The following is a 22,265-nucleotide window of genomic DNA, read 5'->3' as shown; positions in this document are numbered from 1 at the left end:
ATGGTATGGACCTAACAGAAGCAGAAACTATTAAGAAGAGGTGGAAAGAATACACAGAAGAACTGTACAAAAAAGATCTTCACGACCCAGATAATCACGATGGTGTGATCACTGACCTAGAGCCAGACATCCTGGAATGTGAAGTCAAGTGGGCTTTAGAAAGCATCACTACGAACAAAGCTAGTGGAGGTGATGGAATTCCAGTTGAGCTATTCCAAATCCTGAAAGATGATGCTGTGAAAGTGCTGCACTCAATATGCCAGCAAATTTGGAAAACTCAGCAGTGATCACAGGACTGGAGAAGTCAGTTTTCATTCCAATCCCAAAGAAGATCAGATCAGATCAGTTGCTCAGTCGTGTCCGACTCTTTTCGACCCCATGACTCCCAGTACGCCAGGCCTCCCTGTCCATCACCAACTCCCGGAGTTAACTCAGACTCACATCCATCGAGTCAGTGATGCCATCCAGCCATCTCATCCTCTGTCGTCCCTTCTCCTCCTGCACCCAATCCCTCCCAGCATCAGAGTCTTTTCCAATGAGTCAACTCTTCCCATGAGGTGGCCAAAGTACTGGAGTTTCAGCTTTAGCATCATTCCTCCCAAAGAAATCCCAGGGCTGATCTCCTTCAGAATGGACTGGTTGGATCTCCTTGCAGTCCAAGGGACTCTCAAGAGTCTTCTCCAACACCGCACTTCAAAAGCATCAATTCTTCAGCATTCAGCCTTCTTCACAGTCCAACTCTCACATCCATACATGACCACAGGAAAAACCATAGCCTTGACTAGACGAACCTTTGTTGGCAAAGTGATGTCTCTGCTTTTGAATATGCTATCTAGGTTGGTCATAACTTTCCTTCCAAGGAGTAAGTGTCTTTTAATTTCATGGCTGCAGTCACCATCTGCAGTGATTTGGGAGCCCCCCAAAATAAAGTCTGACACTGTTTCCACTGTTTCCCCATCTATTTCCCATGAAGTGGTGGGACCGGATGCCATGATCTTTGTTTTCTGAATATTGAGCTTTAAGCCAACTTTTTCACTCTCCACCTTCACTTTCATCAAAAGGCTTTTGAGTTCCTCTTCACTTTCTGCCATAAGGGTGATGTCATCTGCATATCTGAGGTTATTGATATTTCTCCCAGCAGTATTGATTCCAGTTTGTGTTTCTTTGAGTCCAGCGTTTCTCATGATGTACTCTGCATATAAGTTAAATAAGCAGGGTGACAATATACAAACTTGATGAACTCCTTTTCCTATTTGGAACCAGTATAAAGAAAGGCAATGCCAAAGAATGCTCAAACTACCGCACAATTGCATTCATCTCACATACTAGTAAAGTAATGCTCAAAATTCCCCAAGCCAGGCTTCAGCAATATGTGAACCGTGAACTTCCAGATGTTCAAGCTTGTTTTAGAAAAGGCAGAGGAACCAGAGACCAAATTGCCAACATCCGCTGGGTCATCGAAAAAGCAAGAGAGTTCGAGAAAAACATCTATGTCTGCTTTATTGACTATGCCAAAGCCTTTGACTGTGTGGATCACAGTAAAGTGGAAAATTCTGAAAGAGATGGGAATACCAGACCACCTGACCTGCCTCTTGAAAAACCTATATGCAGGTCAGGAAGCAACAGTTAGAACTGGACATGGAACAACAGACTGGTTCCAAATAGGCAAAGGAGTATGTCAAGGCTGTATATTGTCACCCTGCTTATTGAACTTATATGCAGAGTACATCATGAGAAATGCTGGACTGGAAGAAACACAAGCTGGAATCAGGATCGCTGGGAGAAATATCAATAACCTCAGATATGCAGATGACACCACCCTTATGGCAAAAAGTGAAGAGGAACTCAAAGCCTCTTGATGAAAGTGAAGGTGGAGAGTGAAAGAGTTGGCTTAAAGCTCAACATTCAGAAAATGAAGATCATGGCACTGGGTCCCATCACTTCATGGGAAATAGATGGGGAAACAGTGGAAACAGTGTCAGACTTTATTTTGGGGGGCTCCCAAATCACTGCAGATGGTGACTGCAGCCATGAAATTAAAAGACACTTACTCCTTGGAAGGAAAGTTATGACCAACCTAGATAGCATATTCAAAAGCAGAGACATTACTTTGCCAACAAAGGTTCGTCTAGTCAAGGCTATGGTTTTTCCTGTGATCGTGTGTGGATGTGAGAGTTGGACTGTGAAGAAGGCTGAGTGCCGAAGAATTGATGCTTTTGAAGTGTGGTGTTGGAGAAGACTCTTGAGAGTCCCTTGGACTGCAAGGAGATCCAACCTGTACATTCTGAAGGAGATCAGCCCTGGGATTTCTTTGGAGGGAATGATACTGAAGTTGAAACTCCAGTACTTTGGCCACCTCATGGGAAGAGTTGACTCATTGGAAAAGACTCTGATGCTGGGAGGGATTGGGGGCAGGAGGAGAAGGGGATGACAGAGGATGAGATGGCTGGATGGCATCACAGACTCGATGGATATGAGTCTGAGTGAACTCCGGGAGTTGGTGATGGACAGGGAGGCCTGGTGTGCTGCGATTCATGGGGGTCTCGAAGAGTCCGACACGGCTGAGCAACTGAACTGAACTGAACTGAACTGAATGCAAACAAAAAATGCACATTGTAAGAAATGTCAAATTTTCAGCTTTTAGCCAAAACACATTAAATGACAAAATTCATTTTATATTTACTCTTCCTAAAATGTCACAGTGACTACTAGGACATTGGTTTTCAGATCCTTCTAATTTGTCTTTTATGGTCCAAATGAAATTGTATCCATTGAGGCCAGTTTAGATGTGCTTGTATGATTAAAAGAGACACAAATATTATTTCCAAAAGTGTTAGAAAGTAAAGTTTGTTGATATTTTTTGTATTTTTGATGTTTCTATAAAAGATATTATGTTAGTAAACTATGTGCAGTCTAGTGGCTGAGTGAAGAAGCTAAGAACCAGACTATCTGGGTATGAATGCCAACTCTACTACTGTTAAACTCATTTTAGCAAGGTACTTTTCAAAGTTCCAGAGTATTCTTATGTGCAAATTGGAGGATGATAAGATGATGTTACTATTTTATAGTGTTGTTGTGAGGATCAAATTGAATTCGTACATGTAAGCCCCTTAAGAGTGATACCTATTACATAATTAATAATCAATGAATGTTCATTACTGCTACTAATTTTAAAACATGTCTTTTTTATGTTGCTTTCACTCATAGTGACAATTATTTCTCAAATTTCTTTCCCTTGGGTCTTTTAAGTCTTTAGCTTATTTCATTATGTCACTTTCTTTCAGGTCAACTGTTTTCTTATTTTCTAAGTGTAGCTCTTTTCTTTCTTACATGAACCAACTTAGCTTTTGTAGGCATAATTCTCTACCCATTATTGCAGATAGCCCAATAAAAGTCTGCTGCTGCTGCTGTCGCTTCAGTCGTGTCTGACTCTGTGCGACCCCACATCAGGCAGCCCACCAGGCTCTACTGTCCCTGGGATTCTCCAGACAAGAACACTGGAGTGGGTTACCATTTTCTTCTCCAATGCATGAAAGTGAAAAGTGAAAGTAAGTCGCTTAGTAAGTGTCCGACTCTTCGTGGACCCATGGACTGCAGCCCACCAGGCTCTTCCATCCATGGGATTTTCCAGGCAAGAGTACTGGAGTGGGTTGCCATTGCCTTCTCCAAATAAAGTCTAGAGCCCAGTAAAATTTGGAGCAGGTAAATAAAGTATCTTTCTAAGAAACAGAAGTGACTGGTACATGAGTATCTGGTGGGGAGGAAGGAGACTTATATAGAAGACTTATAAAAAATATAGAAGACTATATTTTTTATTTTATAATGTGTCCATTTTGTGTGCATATTGTGTGTATGTTCTTGTGGGAATTTTTAAATTCTATTTGTAAAAGTTGTATAAATATATAAAATAGGACATGAAGTAATTTAGTATCTCAGCCAACAATGGAAAATATATGCTGACATTTATTTTTAACAATTAATGGAATGAAATTTAATGGGTCAAGTCTGGACTGGAAAGCAGGGTGTGTTATTGATTTCTCATTGAGCCTGCCAAAGCACTCTTTTTTTCTTGTTGAGTGAAGTGGGGTAACACATTTAGAAATGACCTACAGGAACATTTTGAGGTTCGTTGTCCTCAAATTAATTTCTGTACTTTAAGAACATGACAAAAATATTCATATCTTTTGGTAATATTACACCCTATATATAATGGTATGCTGGTAAATGCTTAACTGCTGCACCCTGACACCCATCCTCCCCCCACCCCAAAAAGGAAGATTTTGGGAGAGATATTAGTAGGATATCATTATAGGATATTTCCACCATAAACATTGTAAATAACCTCAAGAGCATAGATAATAGGAAAATCCATTAAAGTGATGAATTTAAGTATTTACTGCCTTTGATTTTGATGTAATTATTTAATTTTAAATTTATATGATTAAATATTTGATAATGGCTATGTTTAGTGACTGACTTTCAAACTGCCAGAAAATTAAAGAACTGCTGCTTATAAGCTTATAGGAGCAGGCTTTAAGAATAGCACTTCCATATGTATACATGCTAGTTGATGTTGCCCTTTATAACATAATAACATAGGTTAAAGATACTGGAACTTAACCTCCTGTCATATCCCTTCCTTCTTTCTTGCATTCCTTCCTTCTTTCTATAGGTTTTTGCAGATTTGCTGCAGACATCAAGGACTTAAATGGGCAGATATCAGTTTGGACAAATTATCAAGTTACTCATTTATGGTGTTGACATGGGGACTGAAATAAGAAGGCTATTATTTCAATTAGGATTTTACAATATATACTTTCATTATATATCATGACATAGCATATCTGCCAGTGTATCTAGATAGAGTAGAGGACCTATCTTTGTTTCTATAAAAAACATGTTGAATGCTATGGAAAGAATTAAGAAAGGTGAGTCACTGGAAAAGGGTCTCTAGGACTTCGCTGGTGGTCCAGTGGTTAAGAATGTACTTCCAGTGCAGGGGCATGGGTTCAATCCCTGGTTGGAGAACTAAAATTCCACATGTCTCAAAGCATGGCCAAAAAATAAAGCAAAAAATTTTTAAAAGGTTTCTAGGTATGAGCAAGAGCTGTGAAGGATAGATATAAGGAGGACCAGCTGAGAGTTTCTGTATCTGATTGGGCTACTAGCCGCTTCTTTAAGTTCTTGGACCCCTTTACAGAAATAAAACTGGAAATTTTAGATAATGAACTTCTGATTGTGGAGAATACTAATCTGTTTATAATCAAAGCAAATAGCCATATGTAAAGAGAGGCAAACCAATGTGCTTTTATGTTAAAATAAAAATAATTTTAATTACTACTAATGATTATTTGCTTGAACTGTTTTTTCTCTCTCTCTCTCTTTTTTTGCCACTAACTGACAAACTACTGCTCTAAACTCAGTGAATAACATGGCTTCAATTATATTTACACTTACCATTTCCAAAATTTATAGACAGAGAGTAAGAATGTCGTAAATCAACCAGATAATTAACAGCTTTAGATGTTTCTCTCCATACAACTAAATTTGACTAAATTCAATCGGAAAAAAAAAATCAGCATAGCTAGTTCATCTCTTTTGTTGAAATTATTACGCAGTTTATTTATTTTAGAATCAATTTTCTAATTCCTAACAGTTCTTGTTTACTTTTTGTTATGTAGTCCAGGCATAATAGGTACTTCTAAAGGGGAAAAAAATCCAAACTCTCTTGATCACAAAAGTCTTTGTACAGAAACAAACACACAGACTTAGAGAATGGTCTTAGGGCTTCCAGAGAAGAATAACAGGGGAAGAGATTGTCAGGGAGTTTGAAATCAACTTGTACATACTGCTGTATTTAAAATGGATAACCAACAGGGACCTACTGCATAGCACAGGGAGCTCTGCTCAATGTTATGTGCCTGACTGGGTGGGAGGGGAGTTGGGGGAGAATGGATCCATGTATATGTATGGCAAATACCCTTTGCTGTCCACCTGAAACTATCACAACATTGTTAATTGGCTATAATCCAATATAAAATAACAAGTTAAAAAAAGGAATAAAAAATTAAATTTCTCTAGACCTGCAATATTTTATAAATGACATTTCTTGGGTTACTATGTAACCTATAGCATTATTAAAAATAACTTCTTTCAAAAAAAAACCAAGTAAAGTCTTTGTAATGAATGGGACTTTATAGATGCTTCTAAAATAAGTGTGTATGTGTGTCTTGGCACAAAATAACTATTCAAGGATTTTTGTGAAAATTAATATTAAATTTGTTAAAGTCAGAAATTCTAAAATGTAGTTCTTTGTTTAGTTGTAAATCAATCTATAGAGTTCAAATTAGAGGGGTTTAATGATACTTTAAAGACATCTTTAATGATTAGTGCTATTTATAACTTAAAGACTAGTAAATGTTTTAAACCAAATTTTCATTTGACATAGTCAAACATACTTTTAAAGTAATTTGATTTTTTGACTGACCAACATTCAAATGCTCAAGTAGTACACTTACTTATTAAAATTATTAATATAGTTATTTGTAAGTTCCATTAAATGTCCAATACTTTTCATTATTATTTCATTTACACTTCCAACTTTAAATTATGAGTTGAAATAAATTATTCAGCAAGGCATATTAAATTGAAATCATAAAGCTGTTCCTCTAATAGGGCAAATTCTCTGGAACATTACAAATTGTAGAAACTAAAAGCCCAGATATCTTAATGTGTGTGTGCTAAGTCCCTTCAGTCATGTACAACTCTTTGTGACCCCATGGACTGCAGCCCGACAGTCTCCTCAGTCCATAGGATTCTCCAGGCAAGAATACTGGAGTGGGTTGCTATGCCCTTCTCTAGGGGATCTTTCTGACCCAGGGATCCAACCTGCATCTCTTATGTCCCCTGCATTGGCAGGTGGGTTCTTTACCACTGAGCCACTTGGGAAGCCCAGATATCTTAGTACAAAGATATTGTCTCCTGAGAAATCTGTATGTGGGTCAAGATGCGATAGTTGGAACCCTGTATGGAACAGCTGATTGGTTCAAGATTGAGAAAGGAGTACGGCAGGATGTGTGCTGTCACCTTGCTTGTTTAATCTATAGGCTGAGCACATCATCAGAAATGCCGGGCTGGATGAGGTACAAGCTTGAATCAAGATAGGCAGGAGAAATATCAACAACCTCAGATATGCAGATGATATCACTCTAATGGGCAGAAAGCAAAGAGGAACTAAAGAGCAGAATGGAGGGAGGGAAGGAAGGGAGTGAAAGAGCCAGATTAAAACTAAATATTAAAAAAGCTAATATCATGGCATCTGGCCCCATTACTTCATGGGACATAGAAGGGGGAAAGGTGGAAGTGGTGACAGATTTCCTCTTCTTGGGCTCTAAAATCACTGCAGATGGGGACTGCAGCCATGAAGTCAGAAGATTATTGCTTCTTGGCAGGAAAGTGATGACAAACCTAGATAGTGTGTTGAAAAGCAGAGACATTACTTTGCCAACAAAGGTCTGTATAGTCAAGGCTATGGTCTTCTCAGTGGTCAGGTACAGTTGTGAGAACTGGACTGTAAAGAAAGCAGAACACCAAAGAATTGATGCCTTCAAACTGTGGTGCTGGAAAAGACTCCTGAAAGTCCCTTGGACTGTAAGGAGAGCAAACCAGTCAATCTTAAGGGAAATCAACCCTGAATACTCGTTGGAAGGACTAATGCTGAAGCTTCAGTATTTTGGTCATCTGATTCGAACAGCCGACTTATTGGCAAAATTCTTGATGCTGGGAAAGATAGAGGGCAGAAGGAGAAGAGGGCGTCAGAGGATGAGGTAGCTGGATGGCATCACCGATGAATGGACATGAACTTGGGCAAACATCGGGAGATGATGAGGGACAGGGAGGCCTAACATGCTGCAATCCATGGGGTCGCAAAGAATCGGACAAAACTGGGTGACTGAACAACAACAACAACAGCATTAACATCACATGCTTGCTTCTCTTAGGCCTTTTTACAATGAATTTTAAAACCTCCCTGGGTTTAAGGAATCTTGTTTGTTAAATAAACACGTTTACCATGCCAAGCAATTTGAGGTATATATGCTTAGCTGGTTGTGATTGCTCAACAACCAGAAGCATTTGACAGAATATCCACTGGCCTCTTTTTTTGGGACACCAATGGGACAACATACATATGTCCTATTTATAACCTCTCATATTTTAAGCTCTAAACCTATAGCCCCCAAAGTCTACTTTCCAGGGCTACTCATGAAAACCTGAAATTCCCACCCATAGTGCTATATTATTTGATTTGTCTTTGCATTCTCTTAATATTTAAATGGGGCAGTCCAGTGGTTAAGAATCTGCTCACCAATGCAGGGCACAGGAGTTCCACCTTTGGTCTAGGAACGTCTCATATGGTGTGGGGTAACTAAGCCAGTGTGCCACAACTACTCAGCCTCACGACTACTGAGCCCACATGCCCTTGAGCCTGGGCTCCACATACGAAGTTTCCACAGTGAGAAGCCCATGCACCATAACTAAAGAGTAACCCTTGTTGCTGCAACCAGAGAAAGCCCATGGACAACAACGAAGACCTGGCACAACCATAAAAAAAGTAATAATATTTAAATGACTTCCTATGCAATTTAAAAAGACCTTAAAAATTGAGGGGATCATGCACTCATTTCATATTCAATTTATCTCTTGGGGCCATACAATGTTTCAAATATAATAATGGTGTATGATTAAATTTTGAACATATCTCATGGCTTTAACTTGGAGAAGGAAATGGCAAGCCACTCCAGTAATCTTGCCTGGCGAATTCCATAGACAGAGGAGCCTGGCAGGCTACAGTCCACTGGGTTACAAAGAGTCAGCATGACTGAGCAACTATCACTCACTCATGGCTTTAACTAATTGGTCTTCCAAGATCTTTTGACTGTCAGAAAAGCATTCAAGCCTTCTCTTTAGTTCAAACAAGATGAGTGGTGCGTCTATGACTTTACCACCAAAAGAATGGAACAGAGGTATGGTGAAGAGAATGAACCAGTGCCGTCTGTTCAGTCCTCACCTTTTGGTTAATGTCTTCTTTGTGAAGAAATTGGGCTTTCTGGGTGGCACTAGTGGTAAAGAACCCACCTGCCAACGTGGGAGATGTAAGTGACGTGGGTTCGATCCCTGTGTTGGAAAGATCCCTGGAGGAGGGTATGGCAATCCACTCAAGTATTATTGCCGGAAGAACCCCATGGACAGAGGAACCTGGCAGACTATAGTCCATAGAGTTGCACAGAGTCAGACACGACCGAAGCAACTTAGCACATGAAGAAATTATGCCTATGACATGAGAATATAAAGAGCCCTTTTAAAAATTTTAAACTTCTCTAATTATAAACACTGTCAAGTTGAACTATAACCTCCCTTAAACCCTTGGCCTCCTGGAACCCTTCAGAAAAAAGAGAAATCAGCACCATTGATTTCTCATGAAAATATATGGAACATAAACACAGTGGGTACATAGATCAAAGATATTGCGGCAGTAGCTTTAGTAAGAGCATAATATGCCTTCAGGACAGGCTTCAACATACCACCATGCACAGAGGGGAACGTGGGGTGTGAAGGAGAGGAGAGGCAGTCAGGGAACAGTATAATGTAGCATTATTTCAATCCCACCATCATATCTTTCTGCATTTTGACGGAAATGATTGGAAAATAGTATGTGTTTTGCTTTTGAGTGCCTGTACCCTGCCTGTTACTGGAAAATTCACTACATACATCATAAATCAAATGACCATCATAAAATCTCAAAATACACTCATAAATCTTAAAAATGTTCTTCTTGAGATGAGATGTGGTATGGATTAGTCAGCTTTTCACAATATGAGGCAAGGAGGCATCGGGTGCAGTAGTAAATCTGTTCAAAAAAGTCATGTCAGAAGCTACCAGTCCACTGGCTTTTTTTTTTTTTTTTTGCTTTATCTGGATTTCAAGCAGTTACATTTTGCTTTGTGGCTATCCTTGCCTGCTACATAAGTTTCCCTATTTCTTGCTCAATGTCTTGAAAGCATTTTCCAACTATAAAATGTGATTTTTCTCATGGGGACAGCTTGTATATTCTGAGACCATGTTTATATGCATAAATTGAAGTAGAAAATAGAGAATTTTAAGTCAAATACTTTTGACCTTTGCTTGCAGCAAATCAGTCTTTGGATTTGAATGATCATGGTTCCAATTATGGGTCTTCCTTGTAGCTCAGCTGGTAAAGAATTTGCCTGCAAAGCAGGAGACGCTGGTTCGATTCCCGCATTGGGAAGATCCGCTGGAGAAGGGATAGGCTACCCACTCCAGTATTCTCGGGCTTCCCTGGTGGCTCAGATGGTAAATAATCTGCCTGCAATGTGGGAAACCTGGGTTCAGTCCATGGGTTGAGAAGATCCCCTGGAGGAGGGCACGGCAACCCACTCCAGTATTCTTGCCTGGAGAATCCCCATGGAGAGAGGAGCCTGGGAAATAGTTTCCCTTGGAATAAGCTTTAAAAATACTCCTCAGTAACAATGAGCTTTGAAGGACATGTAACATTTTTTAAACCAGTCTTTTCACTTTTTTTTTTTTTTTGGTTGTTAATATCTGTGTTAACATCTACTCATCTGATAGATGGAGCACAGCTGTAGGTATTAGCTCAGGAAAGAAGTTGTGGATCTAGACTAGAATATATGTTTCCTTGTACAAAGAAAGTGAAATGCTAAGTGAGCATGAGTCCATTACTCATGTCTAATTCAAGCCACCAAGAGATCTCAGATGCAGGGCTTAAGACAAAAGCAGGAACAAAAAATAAATGCAGGAATGTGTGTGTGTGTGTGTGTGTGTGTACGTGTGTGTGTGTGTGTAAATTGTTAGGTTTTACATTGATAAAAGTCAGGTGTAATTCTTAACATAAAAACTACTTTGATGTTACTTTGAAAAACATATTAATTCTCTTTCATTTAGCAAGCAAATATTTTTTTCTGGGTAATCTCTCCTTTTCTTTTTTTCACTATACATTTTTCTAAGCCAGTACCACTCCAAACTCGTATTGTCCATTTATTTAACAGTTCAATCAATGAAGGTATTTATACTGATTTATATTGATGGGCTTCAGTGGTTAAAAATCTGCCTGCAATGCAGGAGAAGTGGATTCGATCCCTGAGTCAGGAAAATCCCCTGGAGAAGGAGCTGGCAACCCACTCGAGTATTCTTGCCTGGGAAATCCCATGGACAGAGGAGCCTGGCGGGCTACGGTCTATGGGGTCACAGATGAGTCGGACAGGGCTTAGCGACTAAAACAACAACGACACATTTCTTGTAGGGAAAAGAGAAAGCAAGCAACCACAAAATTTATATTGATACTGATTTATAATGCAGATCACTGTTTCCCTGGTGATCTCCTGAGCTGTGTTCAATGTTTTATATAGCCTTTCTAAGGATCACAAAATTATTTGAGAAATTTGGTAATGGTAAGAGATGTGCATTATCAAAGTGAAGAACTGAGCAAATGGTAAAAATAACTGACAATTACAGATAGAAAAAGAAAGGGAGGAGTATATTTCCACGTAATTCAGATTCCAGGCAAGAAGAATGGTCATTTATAGAACTCTCTGGAAAATTACTGTTGTACTTTAATTCATTCATATAGTATAAGCTTTGACCTCATTGATAGTTCATACTACATACCTATCAATTATGATCAAATTCAGTAAGTACATATTTCAGCAAAAGTGACTCTTTGTGCTAAAAAGCCTTGTATACTGTGGTTTTCATCTTATTTTTCTTTTTTTAAATCAGCTTTGCTTTTTGATTATCACTGAATCCAGTTGTCTGCTGTGGCTTGAATTCAGGCAGTGCATGCTTAACTGTGTGGTTCTGCTCAAGTGTGAAATTAATAACGCTGCTGGGTTTCTTGTGTGGCCTCTGACTCACTTCCCCCAATTTGAGGAGGTGTCAGAATTACGGCTTCTATTAACATTTCTTGGTGAGGGATTTGTGCACCAATCAGCTTTGTTCCCAGAGAGAATCAGCAGAAATACAGCAATAGTATTTGTGGTCCTTCATTTCAAAACTGGGATGACACATCGGTCTCACCTTGTCAAATCCTTTCAAACCACCCACTGATCGGAACGTGTCCAGCTTGATAGCCCTGCACACCTGTTGTGATTGTGGCTAAAGTGGTCAAGAGCTCGAAAAACAAAATAGAGTCCTTGAAAGATACCTCACTAGGATGAAAATCACAGCCTCAACTTCCAGAGAAAATGTTTTCCATTTCCCAAGAAGCACCAGCTACCGTTGTGCTTACTGTGACTCATTTACTTCATGGGGAACGTTCCCTCGTGGATTCAACCCTGAAGGTAGGCCCGTGACATCGACAGTAAACGCATTAGAGCAAATCATAAATATCCCTTTGTGCCTCAAAAATATAGCCTTTTATTTAAGTATCAGAGATTTTAATATGAGAGATATCTAAAGTCTGGTGAAGAGTTTACAATGAGTGAGTAAACTGATAACAAGAGTGAGGAATAACACAATTTTTGTCCATAGGACTTGTTTTACTTTAACAGAAATCCTCTCATCTATGGTATCCTTTGAAGTAGCAAAAATACAGCTCCACAATCTACTTACCACAACTGTAGCAGGTTTATATTGTTGTTGCTTTTGTTTTAGCTTATGCTTCCCCAGCAAGAGCGATTTCAGTAGGTTTTACGCTTAAATCAGTTCAATGCAGAGCTCTTCCTCCTGTGACAGGGAAGCGTTTTGATTGAAGATCTCTTTCAACCTTGAAAGGGTCAGTTAAATTTTACCCCAGCCAATGGCTTTATTGTCAGTGTTGCCTTGAACTGTGTTTCAAATAATAGGGCCTCTGCTCTACTTTTAAATCTAGTACTTTTTAGTGTGTGTAGCTTTTGCTTCTCCTAAGAGGAAGGGTGCTGGAGGCATTTTTTAAAGGAGTAATCGTATTCTCTTTTGGCATGAGAAATATAAATACATAAATACAAAACAAACTTTAAACATGGTTAGTATTATTTTTACCCTATAAGAGAAGACTTTTCAGTTCTTTATGACAAAAGTTTTGTTGGGAAAAAACTTGCTTCAATTTTTAAAGAATTTTTTTGATGTGAACATTTTTAAAAATTTTAAGTCTTTATTTATTTTATTACAGTGCTCTTTCTGTATTATGTTTTTGGTTTTTTGCCCTAGAGGCATGTGGGATCTTAGTTCCCTGACCAGGGATCAAACCCATACCCCCTGCCTTGGAAGGCAAAGTCTTAACTACTGAACTGCCAGGAAGTCCCTTCATTTTAATGTCTGTACAGAGTTCAGTTGTCTCAGGGTACCAATGCTTTGTAGTCAATAAAGGGGATATTTTATCTAAGATAAGCATTTTAAACTAAATCTATTAATATACTCTTTTCTTTGTAAATGGGCATTTCATTGCATATGCTAATACTTCCAATAGTAACATAAAATCCCACCCTCCCTCCTTCACCTTCCCAAATCTCTCGGAATGCAGTCCCCTGAAATTCCACCACTGAAGGCTTTATTTCTGCCTTTGATGTTTTCAATGCCACCATAATTTTCCAAATCTTTGTTGAAAAGACAATTTCTCAGGGAAAGGTAATATTTTTAAAGTCATCAGTCATTCTTCCCTGTGTCAGAATTAATGTTGGTTCCATTCCTAAGGTTTGATGTCTTATCGAGGAAGGAAAACCATGTATAGTAGGGAGTGGAAAAGACAGAGGATGTGACTTAGGGCACAGAAGATTAACATTTCATGAATAATTTTAATTGACTGCAGCCAGGAATCTTAAGGCTTTTTGCAGGATTGGCATATAACTTGAATGTTTATTTGGAAGAAAACTTTCCTTGTGCCCAGGTTGCAGACTGGGTTTTGGATTTAGAGTTAGATCACATGGTGTTTCTTAAAAGTTGTGTTGCTGACATTAAAACATAAACTTGGAATTATTAATCCCTTACATTATTTCCCCCAGTTGTTAAATATTGGAAGACCCTATGAAGATTATGTCTTGCTTCTTGTAGCTGACCTTAGTTGGAAAGGTCTTGGGGATGTGCCAAGTTCAGAAACAGAATACGTTGAAGGAAATCTCACGGCATTTCTGATTGTCGGTGGTACTTGTGTATCTTCTCTATCTTTGTCTCTTCTTCTCTCCAGATGATCTCATACATTTTCATTCCTTTAAATACTATGTTGTGCTGATAATTTCCAAATTAATATCTCAGCCAAGATGTGTCCTTTGATCTTCAAACTCACATATACAGACATGTCTGCTAATAAGCATTTCCACATGAACATAACTAAGCATGGACTCCTGATTCCTACTTCTACACAACCGTGGCCATCTCTCGTCTTTGTGGTGAAGGGAAGACCAAATCAGTTTACCCTAAGTTCGCTCATTTCTTCTAAGGGTCAGTCCTGGTTCCTCACTTTCCTCACTCCCATCTCCACCATCTAATCCTTCAGCAAATGCTCTTCAATCAGAGCCCAACTCTTCTCCGTCATTACCATAATTGCCCCAAATGAGGCTGCCGTCACCTCACATCAGAGATGCTTCTGTTGCCTTTAACTAGCCTTCCCACTTCCACTCTGGTTTCCCTTAAAATCTAATCTTCACCTGGCAACCAGAAAAGTGTTCTTTTTTTTTTTTTTAAGTTAAATTAGATCATGACCTTGGCTGTACTTGGAATAGGTGTGAAACTCTCTCATTGCACTTGGAATAAGATTTTTATCTTAGTTTTCAAGGCTCTGCATTATCTGGCCACTGCCTTTTTCTCTAACTTCATCTTTTGCCAATCCCCCTCTTGCTAACTCCACTGGCATCACTAGGTTTTATTTCCACTTTCTTAGACATTCTGTTTTCCCTTTCTCAGGAAACTGGTACATGTTCATGCTGTTGGGACAACATTTTTTCCCACTTTTTGGATGGTTGTTCTTTTTTTTTCCCTACACATTTTAGGTCTCAGAATAGAAGTCATTTATTTTCAGAAGTCCTGGCTGACTCCACCCTTTGTCCATACGTTACTGTTTACCCAAGAACGTTGTTTATTTCCTTCCTTATGCTTTCCACTAGACAACAACTACAGGAGGTCGGAGAAGATGCTTGTCTTATTCGTTGCTGTCACCCAGTGCTTGCCATTCAGCCTGGCACTTGGCTAATATTTGCGTATTGAATGAAATGAGTTCTCACTTCATCTTGATTCTCCAGTTGCTATAACCATCCTGAAGCCTGTCTGGTTGCTTCTTTTTCGTTTTTTGGCGCCTCTGCTGCTTCTCATTTGTTTTCCCCATTTCTTTCGATATACCTTCTTTCTTGTTGGTTTCTGTGCATTATTTTGAACTGAATCCATGTGTGTTCATCTGATCAATTCATTTAAATGTATTTGTGAACCCTTTAAACGAAAGATGATCTGTTGTACATGGGAGGATGTAACTATGAAAAAAACAAAAGCCTGCTCTTATTGGCACATTTTTAGATAAAGACATAAGGCAGAGATCAAGAAAGGAAAAGTGTGTAAACAACTACTACATTAGAGTAAGGTAAGAACCACAGGCACTTCTAAATGCCTCGCCATGCTCTTTGTTGCTGACATACTACATAATCTAAATCCTAAATTTTCTGGCTTCTAGAATAATCATGCTTTCTTTTTTTTAATGCTCTGGAAACTGTCACAATTCTAGAACTGTATATAATAGGCTTATTTTTTGTTACTCACATGCATCTTTATATTTCTATAAACTTCACTAAGCATTTCAGCTCTTGGGCCAATGGATTGTTACTTTAACGACGAACGAAAGATTTAGAGGAGCTTGTTTTATAATTTCAATGGCACAGATAGTGGAAAAATCAACTGATTACAATATATTATTAAATATGCTGTAACCAGATTCACCACTTCAGAATGCTGATGTTACCCTGAAGACATATCCTTGACAGTTCTCCATATCAGCAGCAACAGTAGAATTTTCCATTACATTATTATAACCCACTCTCTTATAAACAAAATTTTACTAAGGTTTTAGAATCTGCAAGTGAAGTAGCTGCTTAAAGTATAGAAAAAGTTCAACCAAACTTTAAGAAATGTTTAGAAACAGTTAAACCAAAACTATTTCCTTTAACAGTTAATATAATTCTTTTTATTTTTCCTTCTTCATAAGGAGAACATTCAGTAATATAAAAATTCATCCTTACTTCACATTGTCTCTTTGATTATTCTGATATTAATCTGCAAGGGAACCAGCCAGAAAGTGTTCATGTTGATCAAACCTTGCATCCAAATTCAACAGGCCAGTGGTTATTAAAAACTAGTGGAAGCTTAATTGCATAGCAACCTTACTCCAGCAAAAACCAAACACACAAACAAAACAAGACAGAAAAAACCCACAGAATTAAATTATAAGCAGTTGAATCCTGCAGTAACAAAATAATAAGAAAAGATGACTGCTTTCTTTAAATCTATCCAGGTAGAAACAAAACTTTTCTGATCACTAATAAGAAATTAATGTCTAGTATCTTGGATCTAATCAGTTTAACATTGTTGTTTATTTAGTCAGCCATCAAACATATATAAAAACATAGAAGAGTTTCCAAAGTTGCATAAAAATGGTGACATCAATTCTCATAGTAGTTTATTGGCTCAAATATATTGCTATTTCAGTTTTCAATTCACATGTTTGCCAGAACTAGCAACCACTGGCCAACATGACTGGAACTCACAGGAGAGGGTAATGACTTAGAGAGGTATGAAAAAGAAATTTTATAATTTATAAAAACAAAACATTATCAACAAAAACCTCACTGAATAAACCCAGGTCCCTGCCACCAAAGAATGTATATTCTTGTAAATGAGTGACTGGAATCGTTTTCTTTCATTGTTGTTGTTTAGTTGCTAAGTTGTGCCAGATTCTTGAACCAGATGGACTGTAGCCTGCCAGGCTCCTCTGTCCATGGGATTTCCCAGGCAAGACTACTGGAGTGGGTTGCCATTTTCTTATCCAGGGGATCTTCCTGACCCAGGGATTGAACGTGAGTCTTCTGCCTTGGCAGGCAGATTCTTTACCACTGAACCACCAGGGAAGACCTTTTTCAGTCATAGACTCTTTAAAAAAAAGAAATAGCAGAGGCAGCCATAAATATGATCACATCTCTGTTTTGACATTTTTTCCTTTCAGCTTTATGTTTTTTTTTTGTTGTACAAGAGGGTGTTAATTAATTAGATGGTACTGAAAGAAACAAAAATTTCATTTGAGAATAACTATAAAGATGCCAAAGCTGAAGCTCTAATACTTTGGCTACCTGATGGCGAAGAGCCAACTCATTGGAAAAGACCCTGATGCTGGGAAAGATTGAAGGCAGGAGAAGGGGACAATAGAGGATGTGATGGTTGAATGGCATTACTGACTCAATAGACACGAGTTTGAGCAAACTCTGGGAGATGGTGAAGAACAGGGAAGTCTGCGTGCCGCGGTCCAAGGGGTCGTAAGGAGTCAGACATGACTTAGCAACTGAACAACAAAGCAATCTCTCCTTTCCTTTGTTTCCTAAAGGTCAGTGTGATTCTAACCAAATATAACAGTCCTTATCCAAGTCCTTATCCAAGTCCAGACCTTATCCAAGAGTACGCCCATCCTCTTTATAGAATTACTTGAAATACAATTCATTGCTCTGTGTAGAATACAGTAACATTTTGACAAAACTACACTATCAGTATAAAAAGGTGTTTGGAACAAGGGAACTTGAAAGAGAACTTATTTCTTTCAAAATGTCATCATTTTGAAATTAATGCTGCTGCTGCTACTAAGTCGCTTCAGTCGTGTCCGACTCTGTGCGACCCCATAGACGGCAGCCCACCAGGCTCCCCCGTCCCTGGGATTCTCCAGGCAAGAGTATTGGAATGGGGGTGCCATTGCCTTCTCGGGAAATTAATGCAGCCTAATGCAATTAGATTATTATCTTAAAATGATTATTGAGCTAATTGATCAATTTAATGAAGAAAATTGAGAAATTTCACAAATAATCAAGTCTTAGTGTGCTAAGACTTGAAGCCACAAAGTTATAGTAAATGATTTGAGTAATAGTGTTTTATAAAATAGGTGTCAATATCATTGATTTGAGTTATAGTGTTTTATGTAAAACAGGTGTTAATATCACTATTGCTTCACTTTCTGGATACTTTATAAGCTTGTCCTAATAGAGTTTAGTTTGTGGAGGGCACAGCAAAACAAGTAGTATTCTTTGTTACAATACAACTAATCTTTGCAACAGCTGTGCATTTACCATCCTCAGCTGCTCCAGTTACAACAATCAGCCTTTTCACAGCCTGACACCTGTCTCTTATTATATTTGAGAACAATTGTTAATTTCCTTAAATTTCCCATCCCTCTTCGTGCCCTTGTGTCGCTTTATTTCTCTGATGCACATTTACATGGTCTATTATATTAATTCTCTCATTTAATCTCGAGAACTTAAAAATTATTAGGAAGTTAATTGTGCAGGGATCAGAGGTTTTTTTCACTTACAGCATAACTCTGTTAAATGACACAGTTTGTTCCAGCTTCTTGCTGACACTGCAAGGGATTGTCTAGAACAAAGAGTTCAATTACTTTCACAGTGCTAATCATATATCATTATGTACAGGCATGAATCCTTAATTCCCAAGCCAGCGCCCAGAGCAGTGTGGTGGCGATAAAGGACACAGCCCAAATTCGTCTGTCCACCGCAGCAAGCAGGGCATAACTGAAGAATAAAATAATTGTGTCTCCTTGGCTATGCTCTTTATTCATTTGAATATTTGATGCCCACAGTGAATCATGTTCCATTAATTTTTATTCATCCACACAAGATTTTTGTCAGAATTGATTTAAGATGCATCATTCAAGGCCAAAGATATATTTACACTTTTTTTGGAGAACTTTTTACTGCACAATTCAGGAAACGCTTGCTTTCTGGTCCTTTGTAACTTTTTCAAGATACAAATAAAAAGGCAGGAAATAACTGACTTTGGAGTCTCACAGGTAAAGAATTCCAAATAAAGCCTGATTGTTCCTTCTTGCCACACATCTTAGACCCAGAGGTTAATGTGTAACCCGGACCATTCCCTTGTTCAGCTATCCCAAGGTCAATGAAAAAACGGATTCCGAGAGAATATTTTGTTTGTTTCAGAGGCAGGAAAATGGCTTATGAAATCTCAGAGCAGGGTGTAACCTCATTAAGTTAAATATAAAAATAACTCACCAATCACAAGTTATGAAACAGGAAATCAACGCCCATGTTGTATAACAAAGGCACTCTTACATTTTTGACATTAAAAAGAAAAAAAGCTTATGTTACCATTTTCTTTTCTCTCCTTCCCCCTCTCCTGTTATCCTCTCTGTTTGCCTGGGCAGGAAACTTGGCTGCCTCTGCTCACGTTGTCTGCTGCCCTTTTGTTCTATCATCTGCCCAGCCAGTGGTGGGAGGAGGCTGATAAATTTCCCCTGTTAGTTGGATGAGAAACTTCCATATCTGGGAGAATTATAATCAGATTGCCTTTTGGAAGAGAAACACGGACAGTGAGCGCAGTCCATGCTGTTAAACATTTTTTTCTTGCTAGGCTGCTCAGGATCTTACTATCTGTTTTTTTACCCGATGTTTTGTAGACTATACATAACTGTAAGAGCTTTTGAGATGTTCTGATTGCAAGCACATCATTTTATTTACAGAAAATAACTCCAAAAGGAGTTTTCTATTGTAATCACTTCAATCAAGTAGCAAGGTTGGCAAGTTGTAAGTTTGAAATTGTTCCACTGTTTTTATTTGCTTGATTTTCCCCAAAATTGATTTTCCCCTTTCTTTCTCTTCTTCTTTCATTCTTTCTTTCCTTTTGGTAAGCCAAAAGGAGCCACTCTTGTGCTCTATTGTATTTCATGTATCTAGCTCCTACACCTGGACTTTGGTCAATATTCAGCTAATATTTCTTCTGTGTCTCTTTTATAAATCACCTGTAAATATAGCTCAATATTATGTTACCTATATTTAAAATGTATTCGATTTTTCATAAGTTGAACCTAAGATGTCAGAGTGCTTTTCTGTTTTCCAGTCTTTTCCATCGCATAATGTTGAAACTAAACACGTACTCTGCTTCATATTGGAGAAGGAAATGGCAACCCACTCCAGTATTCTTGTCTGGAGAATTCCATGGACAGAGGAGCCCGACAGGCTACAGTCAGTGGGGTCACAGAGTTGGACAAGACTGAGTGACTAACACACACACACTGCTTCGTATAACTGGGAACTAGTATTTTTTGCATACACAAGCTTTTCTATAGGTATAGCAGATTCTTTGTGGGGTTAATTGGTAATCTGTTGCCTTTATCTGTTATATAATCTACTTTGGTGACTGAGAGACACAGCTTACCAAAGTATCACTGTGTTACTTTGTAAATATTTAATAACCTGACAGTTCCTCCAGGTTATGATAATCAGAGTACATGACCCAATCAGGCTGAATGCAGTGAAATGGGGACCAGCCTGCGACCGGCTAGTTGGCAACTGTAATTAATCATTAATTGACTTATATATTCTGGGGATGGGTGAAAGTTGTGATACTTCTTAACCTTGGTTACAATTTAAATGGCCTAAGGCAATGGCACCCCACTCCAGTACTCTTGCCTGGAAAATCCCGTGGATGGAGGAGCCTGGCAGGCTGCAGTCCATGGGGTCGCACAGAGTCGGACACGACTGAGCGACTTCACTTTCTCTTTTCACTTTCATGCATTGAAGAAGGAAATGGCAATCCACTCCAGTGTTCTTGCCTGGAGAATCCCAGGGACGGGGAAGCCTGGTGGGCTGCTGTCTATGGGGTCGCACAGAGTCGGACACGACTGAAGTGACTTAGCAGAGATCTTTTAAATAACAAATACCAATGTTAGACTAACGAAATCTGAGGTGGGACCTGGGTACCTGTATTTTAAAAAGCATCCTAAGTGATTCTGTTGCACGTGAAGCTGAGAATCCTTGTGTCTGAATCATTTAATAACAAAGAAAATGCAAACCTGCTTGGGATTACTTTGACCAGGCCAACAACTATTGATCTTACATGCATCTAATCCTCTTATTACTGTTTATTTGCTTTCACCCTTTCTTATTTATGGACATATAAAAGTTTGGTTCGATTTATAATCCCACCAAATCAATATTTGCTTTGTGTATATTAGCTAAGGTCTGGCTAACCTCTTGACATCAGTCTCCATCTCAGAACATATTTCAAGTTAGCTTTCTTAAGTATTTCATGATCTCATTTGAAAAATTGTCATTCTGAAGTTTACTTTGAAAAATTTATCTGCTTTTTAATGTATTTTTTAAGTCACTGAATTCCATGATTTTACTCTTTGAACTAATGCTTTCTCATTTTTCCAAAAATCAATGCCTTAAAGACTCAGACATCTGTTTAATGCTAATACAATAGACTTTTAAAATAAACATTATATTTAGGTTTATAATTTTTTGGACTGATTATTAATGGCATTCATGTATATTATTGGGTCTGTTGCAATTTCATTTCTTCCTGAGTTACAAATAAAATCATGTCATATATAAAAATGTCATATTTTGTTAACCTTGAAATTTTTTGTGTAAATACAGTCACAAATGAGAACATATACTCTTAATTCATGTATCTTCCTTATCAAGAAAATAGTCACATTATATGTAATCATTTTTATTTTTCTTTCCTAATCCTCAGAAATGCTTTTCTTTTTCTTTGTGGGGCAATCTCCCATCCTTTTTGATTTCTAGATTCTGTTTTTTTTTTTTTTATCCATTGTAATTTGTGAATGGCCATTGTATCTACTAAGGAATCCCTCAGAAGAAATGGAGTGGCCATTATGGTCAACAAAAGAGTTTGAAATGCAGTACTTGGATGCAATCTCAAAAACGACAGAATGATCTCTGTTCGTTTCCAAGGCAAACCATTAAATATCACAGTAATCCACGTCTGTGCCCCAACCAGTAATGCTGAAGAAGCTGAAGTTGAACAGTTCTATGAAGACCTACAAGACCTTTTAGAACTAACACCCAAAAAAGATGTCCTTTTCATTATAGGGGACTGGAAAGCAAAAGTAGGAAGTCAAGAAACACCTGGAGTAACAGGCAAATTTGGCCTTGGAATACAGAATGAAGCAGGGCAAAGACTAATAGAGTTTTGCCAAGAAAATGCACTGGTCATAGCAAACACCCTCTTCCAACAAC

At 38.3% G+C, this 22,265-nt stretch overlaps 1 long non-coding RNA gene across 5 annotated transcripts in view; it reads right to left on the bottom strand.

Annotated features, from left to right (window-relative positions):
- The window catches only part of LOC113902468, a 33,725-nt gene extending 20,932 nt beyond the window's left edge, over nucleotides 1–12,793 (bottom strand). For 2 of the 5 annotated variants that reach the window (XR_003513833.1, XR_003513836.1), the window contains exon 1: nucleotides 12,646–12,793. This is a non-coding gene — a long non-coding RNA (uncharacterized LOC113902468). Of the gene's footprint in view, nucleotides 1–12,322; nucleotides 12,611–12,645 lie in introns of those variants that run through there. The other 3 variants (XR_003513835.1, XR_003513837.1, XR_003513834.1) reach the window with 3 other exon arrangements.
- Nucleotides 12,794–22,265: the final 9,472 nt, after the last annotated feature.

Source organism: Bos indicus x Bos taurus, chromosome 12 (assembly GCF_003369695.1).
Source record: "Bos indicus x Bos taurus breed Angus x Brahman F1 hybrid chromosome 12, Bos_hybrid_MaternalHap_v2.0, whole genome shotgun sequence".
NCBI classification, from domain to species: domain Eukaryota; kingdom Metazoa; phylum Chordata; class Mammalia; order Artiodactyla; family Bovidae; genus Bos; species Bos indicus x Bos taurus.
Note: the sequence above shows the minus strand (reverse complement) of the source record. Positions and strands in the feature narration are given on the sequence as shown.